Source organism: Grampus griseus, assembly GCF_964374135.1.
Source record: "Grampus griseus genome assembly, chromosome: 4".
NCBI lineage: Eukaryota > Metazoa > Chordata > Mammalia > Artiodactyla > Delphinidae > Grampus > Grampus griseus.
This window is the reverse complement of record NC_138997.1, coordinates 135458762-135471256: the sequence shown is the minus strand read 5'-3', so window position 1 is coordinate 135471256 and position 12495 is coordinate 135458762. Positions and strand designations below refer to the sequence as shown.

The following is a 12495-nucleotide window of genomic DNA, read 5'->3' as shown; positions in this document are numbered from 1 at the left end:
TATTTCCCCTATTAGTATGTGTCAATACACACATACTATGTATGCAATCAATTTTTAAAATCCATTTACTTTAGGTGTACTTCTAAGTACTTTTAAATTTAATCCATCAACTTTGGTTTACTTATTCTTAGATGTATTTATGTACTAAATAAATTTGTTTCCTAAAATTAATTCAACACTTATAGAAATCTTACTAATATTGGTCACTATTCAATCACTGTATAATGCAAAAAAAATTTATTGAAAGCATAGTTATTTAAATGCACAAATATATCCATAAATTAAATTTAAGAGCTTGATACCCTTATGTCAAGAAAATAAGAATTTCAACAGAAAATAAAAGGCATATGTTAAATTTTTGACAAGGAGAGAAAAAGTCAAATCAGTTTCATTGACTTTAGAAATGAATTCATTTCCCTTAAGTTTTGTGAGATGAAAAATAAAATCAAAGTTGGGTTGATTCACAATGAAAATTTTGTGGGTTGTTTTGTCTTTGAAATTATCTCTGGATTGGAGGATTTAGGGGTCTAATAGATGGTGTAGCAAAGTTTGGAGCAAACTGTGGGGTTTTAAACAAGTCTTTGCCAGTTACTAGCTGTGAGGTCTTAGAGCAAATATAGGACCTAACTGACAAGGGTGATGTGTGATACACCTGAATTTATATATATAGTATGTTTAGAACAGTGACTGGCACATGTGTTCCAGCTAAAATTATCATTGCCTTGTCATTGTTTTTATTCTTTGCCCAAGTGCTGAACTACTTGAGAAATTAGGCAAAGCTCTAAGGCTTAGCAGACATAAGAGTGTCTTTGTTGGGAACAAGCTGATACTGGAGATCCTGGCTCATATCTGAAGAAATTAGGTTTCCAAAAACTGAATCTGGGATTGAGACAGACTTCCTATCTTCTCATAGTCAGTTATGCACTAGGACAGAGGTCTCTACTACAGTTACATGGTTTACAGCTGAAAAATTTGAGGCATGAAGGGGCAGAGAGGAAGGGGAGAGCAGTGAACTACCAAATGAGAGAGGAAAAGAAAGGGCTACACTCCAGATCCTGCTGTCTCTTTTCTAAATCCCAAATCAACGAAATTACTCCAGCAAAACACTACAGCACAGGGAAGCGAAGGGAACAAAAACGGAAAAGAACTTTGCACTAACAAGCTCCCTTGTCATAGATGGAAATTTTCAGGGAAGGAAATAAAGCCTTCCCACCGGCTCCAGAAAGCAATGGATCATTATGTCCACTATATGAAAATCATCTCATAATTGTATTGAAGGACAGACTTCAAATAGAACCTAATTCCAGAGAGGTCTTTGGGTTCTTTATGATAGTTTTATGGAAGACTGAAAATTTGATTGGGAAGTTTAATAAAAATAAGGAATCAAGTAATTTCCTCCATATGCATTTATTTACCATTGAACAGATATGTATGTATTACCACTGAGGATACAGAAACTATGAAAACAAAGAGTGTGGTGTTGAAGACTTTCAGAAAGTATAGGAATAGGAACAGATATAGGTAACAAGTATAGGTATAGATATAAGACAGGTATAGGTGTAGACGTAGGGAAAGGTATAGATATGTTTATATCTACTTATATATAAATTCATTTTGGAGCAAAATTAATTTTGGAGCAAAAACATTTAACTGGCAGAAAGAATTGTGCTTCATACAAGGCTAGGAATTGTTTTCATTCATTTATCATTCAACAGGAATTTACTGTCTAAGAGTATAAGCAGAGATAGAAAATCCGTTATCTTCAGATAGCTTTTATATCTATACCTAGAACTATATCAAGATTTAAATTTAATGTATTACATTTAATTATCCTAAATGCTAATTACAATTGCTAGTTACAAATTCTAATTGCAAATTTTGCTTAGAATTTCAAATGTATAATGTTGTTAATTAACTGTAAGTTTAAGGTGTAGAATTGTTGTTAATTAACTGTAAGTTTAAGGTGTAGAATTCTGAAAAAAATGTTATTTGTTGGGAAAATATTCTTTCTACTTTTTTGGAAAGGGCTCAATATCATTTTTGTAATGCAGAGAATCTAAGCAAATCTAAATATACATGAATGAAAGTCTCTATATCATACCTCTAAAGAATGTGAGCATGTGATGGTGAAGTTTGTGGATGAATTTCTGTTAGTTTGCTTTGGTTTTGTTTGCATATAGTTTTTAAAATTGCTATTTTTGTTGTTGTTGTTGTTGTTGTTTTTATTGCAGTACGCGGGCCTCTCACTGTTGTGGTCTCTCCCGTTGCAGAGCACAGGCTCCGGACGCACAGGCTCAGGGGCCATGGCTCACAGGCCCAGCCGCTCCGCGGCATGTGGGATCTTCCTGGACCGGGGCACGAACCCCGTGTCCCCTCATCGGCAGGCGGACTCTCAACCACTGCGCCACCAGGGAAGCCCCTAAAACTGCCATTTTAAAAGAGATTTTAAATAAATATGCTCACTATTTGTTATATCTACTAAAATAATTATGGAAATTTTGTGATAATAATTCTAACCATTTTTAAAATATGGTGGGAGACTGGAAATTCTGGCAAAGCTCACTGTTTTGCTTGATGTTGAGACCATTAGCAGATTTGGGGCAATAGGAATCTTTTAGTAAATTACCATTTAATTTTGTTCAGAATTAAATATCACCCTGTCTAAATTCATTATCTTAAAAATTTCAATATTTCATAGCTTAGTTCAAAGGTCATAAAGTGTCTTAAATCACAAAATTATTGAAGGTAATGGCAGTAAAATAAGGTGGTTTTATTTACTATCCATGGTCAATAATTTTGAGGTTTTCTCTCAGAAAGCATTTAAGAATATACAATATTTAAATTTTTAAATTTTATTGTTTTTATTAAATGTTTAAATTTAATATTTTTGAGAATACTCATTGCTGTTAAGTTTAATAAACTCATTACATTTTAGTATAGATATAATTTACATGTGTATATATGTTTATATGACAAATATACATTTGTTATGAATTTGTGTGTATTCATGCATATTTTAGATTTTAGAGATTGATAAAGTTGAAGAAATTTTGAAAAGTTTCTGCTTGTATCAATCACTGTTTTCTGGTTCAATAGTTACCAATGGTGCAACTTTGGACCTCACTGTTCCTTGGTTTCCTGACCTGTGAAATGGGGATAATATTTCTCATCTCACAGAGTTGATCTGAGCCTTATATTAAGTATACATGTAAATTCTTAGATAGTGCCTGACACAGAATGAGTTCTCTAGAAATTATAACCTTACCTATAGTTAACTATAACTAATTATTGCTATTATTATTCTATTATTTTAAACTAATTTGAAAACATAAGCAAGATATTACAAGGAAACTACCCCAGGCACTCTGATCTTAAAGATGTAAAATGTAAGGTTTAAAAGGCTAAGCAAGGTACCCACTCTCACAAAAGAATTTAAAGATTATCTTAGAACTAAGACAAGGTTTCTAGACTAAAACTTGATCTGTTCCACCACTTTCTAACTTCAACATACACTAACGATTTTTCTAACCTTTATTAAGAGTGATCTTAAAGAAAGACTACATTTATGCTGAAGATTTACCCTTGTTTTGTATTTCCATTTAAACAAACCAGATGCAAATAAGTAAATCCACAGCCCCACAAAATTATACATTTACTTTTAGTACACATGAAGCTAAATATAATGAATATTTATCTAAATATCTAAATCTAATGCAATAATATTAAGTTTAACTTGAATAATCTTGACATAAAAATGTATAGATATACGTATTACATGTTTAAAATTATACTTTGTGTGTATATATGTGTATGGTTTGTGTGGGTATTAGAGTACAGAATGACACATAGTACACTGTATAATCCCTTAAAAATGTTGGAAATTACATCAGCTAATAGCAAAAATATTTATTAGTACTTATTTTTAAGAAATTTTATTTGCAGGTCTACAAACTCTTCTTATAGAAGTTTACCTTCTCAATCTTAATATATGGATAAATAGCTTTTATCTTCCCACAAAGCACTTAGTCACTGCTTTGCTGTATAATTTTAAAAATAGTGTATTTTTAAAATTATGAAAAAAAAAGAAAAGAGTCATATATTTTTTTGACCTCAGGAAAAAAAATGAGTCATATATTTTTTCTATTATATAATTAAAACTATGCACTTAGATTTCTCTTAGTTTGCTGCTATATATCTGTTGTATATATTTTATTAGAACTTCAATTGATTTAGAAGGAAATTGACATGCTGAAAAATTAAAAAAGGATAAAATAAATATTTTAAAAATCATCATGCTCTTGATCGGGGTCAGACTTAGTTTCCCCTTACCTTTCCTACATCACTCTTCTTAGAGAAGGAGTTAAGAAGTTTAGAGGGTGATTACATATCTTGAGATACGTGCTCCAAAAATAATGAAGGCATTAACAAAAGATTCCACAAATGCAGTTTAGATATCACCATTCACAAAAGGACATGTTTTACATTATTTTTGGAAATAGAAAGAATTCCTAGGTCACTTGGCAGAGACCTAGTCCATATTCATTGCATTTCCTATGTCACATGACTGTAAGAACGGACATACTATGAGGGTTTACTAATTGGTAGAACTACAGATGCTTGGCTTTACTGGTGTTACTACCAAAACTAATAGAAGGCAAAATTATATGATTAATGGTAAAGATTACTATCAGTCCTTACCTAAGAAAAATATTTGCTGGCAGTTTTTGTTTTAGCTCTTTTAATCTAACTGAATCAATATTCCCATAATATTTTGTTAGCCTAGTTCTTATTCAGTGAAAATGATGAAAGCCTGTCATGAAACTAAAGTATTATTCTATTAATGGTTTTATTTTCAACAGTTTCATGAAAGTGCAAGTTCAATTTTCCATTCACAGGGAATTGTAGTTGGTTTCTTGCCATTCTCTAAACATTTACGGAATTCCATTCTATTTTACTACAAAAGGAATTTCATTATAGATAATTTCACAAAAATAAAATACCATCTTAATTTAGAAATAATTAAATGTATCTTCTTCTCAGACAAATAAGTATGCTAAATTCCTCACCACTGTGGAGAAACTTTCTAGCCATTGAGCCTGTTGCCTCTTCATATAAAGAATGCCTGTTATTTAATGTCATCACACCAAAATTTGCTGCAATGAGAAACTATATAAAATATTAACCTGTACTTTAGTTTTGCAGATACATAAATACTTGAAACACTGAGAAACTATTTCCTAAGACCTGTAGGTGGTGAACTACTATGTATACAAAGTAACTTTCTTGAAATTTTTTAAATTGAAAAAAATTATACAAGCAAGCAGTATAAAAAAAGTCAAAGACTTTACATTTGCTAATCTTTCCTTTCTCTTTTTTTTCCCTCAGATGGTCCCTCAAAGAGAAGGCTTTTTCGTCAAAAAGCTGTTGTGTTTTTCTTGGTCAATGCAAAAGGAAAAAGTAGGAAGGGTAAAGCAGAAGAAAGTTAATTGCACAGTTACACCATCTGCTTAACCTTGTGTCAGCCAGTGCCTCTCTGAGTAACGTAAGCGTGTGGGCAACATCCCTAAAGGGGAAGGCTGCATGGTGCAGAGTTTGCTTAGCTTAAATCTCCTTTCACAGAATTTGCAAAGCAATATAATAAGGTGGTTAGGAGCATACGTTTGACAGCAGACAGAAATATGTTCAAATTCAGGTTCTGCCACCTTGTAGATGTAAGAACTTGTCAATCTCCTTAACCTCTCATACCCTGAATCTTCAACTTAAAAATGAGACTAATATTCTACCTCAAATTCTTTATGAGAATCAAAATTATGTATGAAAATACACGGTGTGTAATGTCCCTCACATACTAAGCACATAAAACACTGTTTGTGTATGCTGAAACAATGACTAGATATAATTTTAACTTGGAATTATAGCAAATGCATCCACTGTATGGTCATAAAGAAGACACAAACTTGAGTGAAGGATATACACTTATTATAGAAATGGTTTTCTTGTTCCTAACTGCAAGAGCGTTTTTTCAAACACCTCACATATCTTCAACATTTTGGCACTGCGTATTCAGAGAGGAGAAATTTATCTATCAAGGTGTGGGTACCGGAGTGAATACCAGAGATAAAACTTGAGCAGATATGGTCATTAAGGATGTAATTAAAACATTACTCTGAAACTTGAATTCCACCTGTAATTATTGTGTAGACTTACTATGAGCTCTGGGTTCAAAAAAAGACACATCACTGTTAATTTTCCAATACTTGAATTTCTGAATTGTCTTTTGGGATCATTTTGACTGACTTTTGGTTAACTAAGAATCCCAAGGGTTTAAGGGGTGCAAAGCTGAGTGGAGAGCAAGTTATGGGCAGTGGGTCTGGAGAAGAGATTTCACTGCTATAAGCAAATAGGCAAGGGCTGGGGGAGCCACTGCCTTGAGAACTATCCAGGGCTGGCTTTGCTTCTCAGACTCATTCAGGGTCCCTTTGATAATGGCTTTCACTGTCCAGGCTGTCCACATTTGGACAGTGCCTTACACAACCTTGCACACCCTGTCTGGTTCTTGGTGGGAGACCAGTCACACTCCTTCAGACAAAGATGTCAGGCATTTAAACTCTTAGTGTTGCAGATCTTATTATGTCTGTGGCTTTTATGCAGAATACCTTCCTGCCTCAGAAGTTCCTCCCAATAATATTGTTTTAGTCAGTTATTTACTTTTTAAACAAATAAACAGTAATGTAGCATTGTTTGCAGCATAAAGAATATATGTTCCTTCTGCTGGCAGCATAAATAATACATAATTTATCTTTTCAATATTTGGCTTGGCCACAGATTGTGTGCCATTTCTTATATTGTTATTCATTCAGCATTCTTTGCTCAAAAACTATGTCATTCTATGTTTAAAACCTGTATCATTTTTATAAATATGTATCTGAAAATTATGTAAACTTAAAAAATAATAATATGAAAGTATCTTTAAAAATAATAGGTTATTCTATTTAATAATTTGGATACATTTGGTCTCTACTCACTATTATATTTTACATATCTTATTTGCTAAGCTTTCTTGTGACCTTTTGCTTCTTTTTCCTTTACTTTTCAGAACTGATTGAAATTTCATGATATTTTCTACTACTAATATAAAGGATTTATATACTACTTGTATTCTTTCAGAAATTAATTTAAAAATGACATTTAAATATTTCTTTCTTACAAAACTGAGAATATTTATAACTCCCACCAAATGAGAAGCCAGATATAACCATTCCTCAAGTTTAATTAACACTCCACATATATCAAGTATGCTGATATTTTTCAAGAATGTTTCTTGTTTTCCTATTATGCTGGTTTTTTTGGTGACTGATCTTAACTGATATTTCAACAGTACCTCAAACTCTCTGCAGACTCTCCTGAGGAAATAATGAGGTTTTTATTTATTTTTTCTTTCTATTTAATCTCTGCTTCTCCTCAAGTCAGTTACTTTATTCACATGGTTTTCTGTTCACTCTTCTTTTTTGAAATGATTGATAATTTTTAATTAGTCACATAGACATAAATAAAGCGTTGGCTTTCTTGATTGCAAGCAAATTATTTCTATTCAGTTTTGAAAGTCTGTTCCACACCTATCTCTCCACTCTATACTACCTGGCTGTGGCTGTGTGGTTAAGTGGGCAGGGGGATTTAAACAGAGCCTCCAACAGAATGTTCTTAAAGAAAATAGCCAGAGCCATGTGAATAAAAAAGTAAGAAAGATTTAACCTAGGTTTGTAAACTATAATACATTTTATTTTTAATCTTTCTCTCTTCCTTTGTATGTTTTCTACCATAATTTTTGATAAGGTTCCTTTTTTCTCTCGTGTAGACATATAGTAAGAAGACATGGAGGAGCATCACCGCTTTATTTATAGAGCACTTCATGAGGTCACACCTGGGACTACAGAGTGACAGGATGAGACTCTGAAGGAATCCTGGGTCCAGACTTTCCATATCCATCCAATTAATTACCCTATCTTTGGCCCCTTCCTTTCTCCTATTCTCAGCCCTGGCCATTTACAAATATCCTATTTCCTTGGGGGTCTTTTGAGAAGAAGAGCTCTCTCTGCCACATTCATCCTTCCCTGTGCCACTATGGTTTGCAGACTTCACCAGAATGAATTCTAGCTCAGTTTAGCATGCCATTAAAAGACAGACTTTTGACAATATGCTTTCCTACTTCCATTGCCTTTATGGGTTTCTCACTCTTCCTTTTGTTCATTCAGCTAAATTGCATTTTGGGAGGGAAGGAATGTGAAAGCTTATGTTTAGCATACAATTTTGAAGCAGAAGATAGAAATGGTCTCTTGAATGGCCAGTCTGTTTGGATTATATGCCCTGATGAAAAAAAGCTTTATATAACTTAAATAATATGAATTGGCCATAGGTGTATAATCAATACACTCAACCATTTAGCTATTTTCATATTCCAATAAACACTTTAATTTTTAATGAACATTAAATGCTTAAAGTTCATTGAAATGAAATGGGGCTGTACTCTCTTATAATAAAGTATATTTATCTCTATTTACTCAAATCAGTTGTACTCATAAAATGAATAGGTGGACTTACCTGGAAGCCTATTAATTTCTAAAACAATATCACCAAAAAGGAACTGTCCACTTTAGAAAGCAGGCATTTTCCAGAATTTCTTTTCTTTGCCATTTCTTTTATTCATCTTATGTTCTTTGTGAGAGTCCTTTAATTTATTTATGTAAGAAAGCAATACCCTGGTTAGTACTCATTAAAGAATCTTGTTATTTCCTTTCAACTGTTTGTCTTGTGATGTTTGATTCTCTTCTCTGTGTATCCCAGAGAAGGAGAAATAAAGCTGCTTGGCTAAGAACCACTGTTCAGAGATGCAGGATTTTTAGCTACTAATTAGGACTCAGTTATTTCTAGTTAATTTTCCTTATGTAATAGAGCTGAAAATCTGCATCAGCAGGATTCCAAAGAGTAAACAATGAATCACAGGGAGTTTTTAGAGGGTGTTAATGGACTGAATGTGTCCCCCCCAAATTCTGCCTTCAAAGGATAATTAAGTTTAGATGAAGTCATGAGGATGAGCCCCTGGTGATGAGATTAGTGCCCCTGAAAGAAGAGACACCAGAAAGTTTACTCTCTCTCCACTCACCCACCCACATCTAGGAAAAGCCATGTGAGGACACAGTAAGGAGACAGCCATCTGCAAGCCAGGAAAAGGGTCTCCCCAGAACCTGACCATGCTAGCACCCTGATCTTAGACTTCCAGTCTCCAGAATTATGAGAAAATAAGTGTCTATTGTTTAAGCTACCCAGTCTATGGTATTTTTTTTTTTTTTTAGAATATGTTGGGGGTAGGAGTTTATTAATTAATTATTTATTTATTTATTTATTTTTTGCTGTGTGGGGTCTTTGTTTCTGTGCGAGGGTTTTCTCTAGTTGTGGCAAGCGGGGGCCACTCTTCATTGCGGTGTGCGGGCCTCTCACTATCGTGGCCTCTCTTGTTGTGGAGCACAGGCTCCAGACATGCAGGCTCAGTAGTTGTGGCTCACGGGCCTAGCTGCTCCGCGGCATGTGGGATCCTCCCAGACCAGGGCTCAAACCCGTGTCCCCTGCATTATCAGGCAGATTCTCAATGACTGCGCCACCAGGGAAGCCCCAGTCTATGGTATTTTGTTATGGTAATCCAGGCTGACTAAGACAGAAGGGCAAATCTACTGCCACCCTCTTGATTCCTGCACTCAAATTCTCATCACTGAGGATCCAGCAACTCATCCAGCAAGATAGTACAACAAACTTGAAGCATGTTATTCTGAGATGCTATCATTGCTAGGCCTTTAACAGGATAACCCATGTGTGTTTGTTTTCATTTGTTTGTTTAGATATGATAGCTCCTGAATCACAACACCCTCTATGCTTTATTGACTTATGTAAAAACCCATTATTATCATACAGAATTTGATCCCCAAACAACTCTAATTATAAAGATTGTATAACAGTTTTGCTTAATATTCTTGTCTCTCATTCTTATTATACAAAACATATGTAATATAGCATGCCTTCCCATGAAAGAAAGAAAGAAAGAGAGAAGAAAAGAAAGAAAAGGAATGAAGGAAGGAAAGAAGGAATGAAGGAATGAAATAAAGAAAATGAATGAAGGAAGGAAAGAAGGAGGAGGGAGGGGGGAAATGATTTAAAAAAAATAAAACACTGTATGGTTTCTTTACTGGTTCGATTTTATGTCCTCAAACTTGTTGCTAATTCTTGCACAAATATTATAAATTTACTTAATATTGAATAAATTCGAGCACATGTATTGGGTGAACCCATGCCAAGATACAAAAACAATACACAAATCATGTTGTACAAGTTGTAGCCCAAGAGGAATCTAATTAGTGGACTATTTTTTTAATATCACAACCATTTTGGCTGCTTTTACATCGAACGTTTCTATAGTATTTTAGTAAAGATATTAGTATCTTATGCATTCACTCACCTGGAAGTGAGTGAATCAAGTCGATTTTGAGTCTACTTCTTTACTATTTGGCTGTATTAATATAACAATAAAGAACAAATTACTTTTGTTTCCACCTGGTTTCCTATTAGTAATTAAATGTAAAATTTCCAAGTACGTCTAGTGCATTGATGGATGGTTACTTGCTTTATGGGCTGCATTTAAGTTGCTGGGGTGCAATCTGTAACACAACATAAATCAGTCAGCATGAGGGTAGACATGAATATCGATTCTGGTGGTGAAAATTCTCAGGAGATGGTTTTTAGAAAGCCACAGATTAAGACAAAGTCTATATAGAAATATCATTGAGCATTTATTGATCTTCGGCTAAATAAGTATACTAATAATGGTAAACACCTTTTCACTGTTGCCAGGAGACTTAAGTTACATGTTTTAGGTCTAAAATCTTAACCATTCCTAATACACAAATATATAACTATATATTTTGACAGACTAGAAGTCATTGTTGCTGCATATAAAATCACTGACACCTTTGTACAATCTCAGTGGCCTAAAAAGAGGACCTGAAAAATATAATTGCTTTGTAAGGATATAGACAGTGGCAAAGAGAAAACAAAAGGGAAGTACTGTTTTGGTTGGTTCACAATGGATGAAATCAGAAGTATGAGTTGGTAAGATTTCTTTTTATCTAGCTCATTTGCCGGAAGAGATAAGAAATCTACAGAACATTGATACTAACATAGGAAAAATCATATAGAAATGTTGTTACCACTTCTGTCACTGTTTTGGCTGCTTTGCTGCAGCTGCTACTAAAAGTAGAATTTTTTAAAAAAATTAATTAATTATTTTTTTGCGGTACACAGGCCTCTCACTGTTGTGGCCTCTCCCTTTGTGGAGCACAGGCTCTGGACGTGCAGGCTCACCGGCCATGGCTCGTGGGCCCAGCCGCTCCGCGGCATGTGGGATCCTCCCGGACCGGGGCACAAACCCGTGTCCCCTGCATCGGCAGGTGGACTCTCAACCACTGTGCCACCAGGGAAGCCCAGAAATTTTAATATGGGAAAATGTATGAACAAAGAGGAGAAATATGCTAAATGAACAAATAAAGCTTAATTTACTCTTCATGAGAGGGCATTTTATATTGTGGCATCACCTTAATTCACTGTACATAAAAGAAATGAGCATTGAATGTATAGTATTTTAAATGATGATAGTGGTACCATGACAGTGAGCGCTTAGGGAGTGTGTCTGCCCTTTTTTGTCTTCAGCCTATTCTCAGTAGAGCAGTTGGCATGAGCCTCTTCAAGTGTGCACCACATGGTGTCTTTCGTCGAAGGTTTCTAGTAGCTGCCCATGGCCCTCAGTGGAACCATGCTCCTGAGAGTGACCTGTAAGGTCAACATTCTCTAATCCCTTCGTGGCTCTGTCCTCATCCCCTGGTCTCTCATTTGCTGTCCATATTCCAGGCACTTGGTCTCTTTGTTTGTTATTGAGTATCCTATTCACTCTCCTCTCTTTGGGTTTCTACATCTCATCAAACCACACCTCATCATTAAAGTATTCCCTGAGCACCCCACATAAAATAGTCAATTACCTACAAAACACACACAACATTTCTGGAGACAGCTGTGCCCATTTCCCTTACCCTGCTTTATTTTTGTTCATTGTACTTCTTGTCATTGGGTTTATTATGCATTTAATTGTTTATTTGCTTATTTTTATCTCCATGCCTCCCCAGGAAATGAAAGCTCCCCAAGGGCAGAGAATTTGACTCTATTGTTTACTGCTGTGTGTCCTGTTCCTAGAAGATAGGGTCTCAATAAATACTGTTAAAAGCTTAACACTACAGAGCACCAACATTTCCCACACTTATCTAATTTAATCTTCCTATTATTATGAACTACATTTTACAGAGAAGAAAGCCCAATTTTAGTTAAATTACATAAATTCCCAAAGATCACCACCTTGCAATTGGTTGATCCGGGCTTCTACACACTTAGTTTGATTTATTG

General features: G+C 34.6%; 1 pseudogene across 1 annotated transcript in view; it reads left to right on the top strand.

Annotated features, from left to right (window-relative positions):
• The window catches only part of LOC309822321 (putative tyrosine carboxypeptidase MATCAP2), a 38815-nt pseudogene extending 26938 nt beyond the window's left edge, over positions 1–11877 (top strand). The window contains exon 2 of the transcript in view: positions 11752–11877. The product of the transcript in view is annotated as a putative tyrosine carboxypeptidase MATCAP2 (transcript). The remainder of the gene's footprint in view (positions 1–11751) is intronic.
• Positions 11878–12495: the final 618 nt, after the last annotated feature.